At 36.6% G+C, this 3,183-nt stretch overlaps 1 non-coding gene across 1 annotated transcript; it reads left to right on the forward strand.

Annotated features, from left to right (window-relative positions):
* Positions 1–2,833: 2,833 nt before the first annotated feature.
* Positions 2,834–2,968, forward strand: LOC126021080 (small nucleolar RNA SNORA61). Its single transcript, XR_007499693.1, has one exon. It is a non-coding gene; the product is annotated as a small nucleolar RNA SNORA61 (small nucleolar RNA).
* Positions 2,969–3,183: the final 215 nt, after the last annotated feature.

Below are 3,183 nucleotides of genomic sequence, written 5' to 3' on the forward strand. Positions count from 1 at the left end.
GCATCTGGAGGCAATAGGAACAAGACCAGAAATTTCCATGACATAGTTCAATCATAGGCATCAAACTGAGGGACAGTTCCACCAACAATACTTACTGAACAGCTTACAAAGAAAAGACAAGATGAAAAGTGAATAGAAACATCATGGTAGAAGAATATATAGAGAGTTACATCAGTTAAAGAAAATACCCATAAAATATTCAAAAGATATATGTGTTCAATTTGTGTCCTTCTAAATAGTTCTGGGATTTGTTAGATATACTGTATGTCTTAGGTCAGAGATTAGAACTATGTGTTACTAAAGTTAAGAAGGGTAAATCTGGGGTACTGATGGTTGGAAGAAGCAAATGTTCGTGGGGGGGTGGCTACTGCCCCCGCGCGGTTTGCAAAATGTAGACTGGTATGAAATTACCAGTGACAGACTGAGTATAGCTGAGCAGCTATCTGCCACCCACCAAATCAAACTCCACCCCCTAAGCCCCACCCTAGGCCAGTGTCCGGCCCGGCCTGGGAGTGGGGAAAACCCAGGGTGCCCTGTCAGCTCCTCCCAGGAACCCACCTGGAGATCCGGAGGAATGGGGGAGAGGGGGGTCGGGTGACCCAGATCCGGGCCCCCCTACCCTAGGCCGGACCACGAGGCCGCTGGCACATGGGTGGGCCTGCCAGCTGCCCGTCCGTGCCAGCTAAAAATCCTGCTCCGGGACATAGCATTTAATTTAACGATATCTGTAAGGCTATTTCCCAAGTATTGCTATTAATATTGTCAATTTTATTGTTTTATGTTATCAATTCAGAGATGTTTCTACATAAGCTTAAATAGATATAAGTAAAAGAAGTTCAGGATCACATTCCATTTTTATTTCAAAACTTTTTTTATTTTTCTTTCTTTAAGTACCATAATCCCATATATGATTGTAGTTTGGTTTCAGTCATAAAAGGAGCACACCGCCTTCACCAGTGTATCCTTCCCACCACCAATGCCCCCATCTTCCTCTTTCCACCTCCTTCCTGCCTGTATTTGAGACAGGCATTCTACTTCTCGCACTAGTTAATAGTCATGATAGTTAGTTAATGTAGTCATCTCTCTCTAACTAAACTCACCACTCTATGTGGTAAGCTTCATATCATGAACCAGTCCTTCCAGCCCTCATCTCTGTTGTCTCTGGGCATTATTACAATAATGTCTCTTATATTTCTTAAACCTCATAGATGAGTGAGACTATGCTGTGTGTGTCTCTCTCTCCTCTGACTTATTTTACTTAGCAAAATAGTTTCCATGTCTATCCATGTATGGGAAAATTTCATGACTTCATCTCTCCTGATGGCTGCATAATATTCCATTGTGTATATGTACCAGTTTCTTTAGCCATTCATCTGTTGAAGGGCATCTTGGTTGTTTCCAGATTCTGGCTATTGCAAATAACACTGTAATGAATATAGGTGTGAGGAAGGCATTTTTGTATTGGTTTTGTGTTTTTAGGGAATATCCCTAGGAGTGGATTATATGGGAGCTCAATTTCCATGCTTGTGAGTATAACTACCATCCTTCATTTTCTAAGTATAAGAAAAGGAAACAATTTTCATGATAATTCAGTCCAAGCTGGTTTTTGGGTCACACCTGGCAGTGCTCAGGGGTTATTCCTGGCTCCAGGCTCAGAAATCGCTCATGGAAGGCTCGGGAGACCATATAGGATGTGGGGATTCGAACTACTGACCTCCTGCATGCAAGGCAAGTGCCTTACCTCCATGCTATCTCTCCAGCCCAAATTCATTGACTTTTAAAAATTCAGATCCTTGTTAAGTCCCTCAATTTTTATCAGAGACTCGCCAGATAGGAACTGATATGAAATGTTAAATTTAGCCTTCTCATTTTTAACTCTGGACTCTTACTTGAAATATATCTATTCACTAGATGTTTCTGTGCACCACCTAAAGCCAGGCAAATTTTTTTGTTAATAAAACAATGTATACTGATAATGCTTGTGTTTACAAGAAAGATATTTGTACTTTACAGAGGAAAAATAATAAAACTGACTAGCAAAATCCCCTATTTATCCCCATGATTTTTGACATTAAAGAGTAGAACACCTGTTCTCCCCCCAAAAAATTACTCACTAATAATCAAAAAGAATGAACAATATTACTTATTGTTTATGTCCTTAAAATATTTTCACTTAACCTTTTTCTGTGTGCACATACAAATTCTTTTTGAAATGTGGTCACATGAGTGTAGTTAGTTTTCTAGATTTTTCTTCTAAAAATTTAACACCACAAAGGATACATTTTCCTCATTAATAAATGCATTCATAAAATCCATTTAATGCCTGCAGGTAATATGTGGTACATACCGTTAGCTTTTGAAACAACAATCAATGGCTATCAGTTAAATTGATCTCAGTTTATGTTACAAGCAAGGCTGAATTAAAACTATTTATGAACACTTTTGTAAGCGTTTATCCACGTATTTCTTTTAAATACATCTCCAGAAGTGGAATTCCTAAACCAAGAGATAAATATAATTTGATGCCTGATGTTTTTCTAAATTTATAACAAAGCATACTAGTTAAATAAATCACCTTCAAAAGTCTATAATAATAACTGTTTCTATCTTATCAACACTATTTTCAATACACATATGTTAATATAAAAATCGCTATGCTGTCTATTTTTTAAAATTTATTTAAAGAAAATGCATATAGTTAATTACTTCAGATATTATCATTACTCCAGGCAAGAAAAATAGCAATTCCACATTGAGGCAATCTATGACAAATAGTCAACAATAGTAAATTATTTTAAACTTGAGTGAAATTCAATGGTTAAAATACCATTTAACCCTCTCACTCCCTTTCCCATCAAATCTAAACACACTGGTCTTGGTGATCGCAATGGAGGAATAATAATACTGAATCTGGCCTCACAGGCCTCATAGTATGCCATGTAAGCACATGGGCTAGTTTCAGACAAGATAAAAAAAAATACCATCGAATCAAAAATTAAAAAATTAAATAAAATTTAATCTAAGACCTAAAGTTCAAATTAAACCCAATATTAATAAAGATTCAATAAAAATGGAACTAAGAGAAAATACAAAGACATACAGAAATAAGTCTAGATTATACTACATGGTATTTAGTTATTTTTTTCTTTGCTCTGACACATTTTACATCAAAACAATGTGAGG

This window comes from Suncus etruscus, chromosome 10, assembly GCF_024139225.1.
Source record: "Suncus etruscus isolate mSunEtr1 chromosome 10, mSunEtr1.pri.cur, whole genome shotgun sequence".
NCBI classification, from domain to species: Eukaryota; Metazoa; Chordata; class Mammalia; order Eulipotyphla; family Soricidae; genus Suncus; species Suncus etruscus.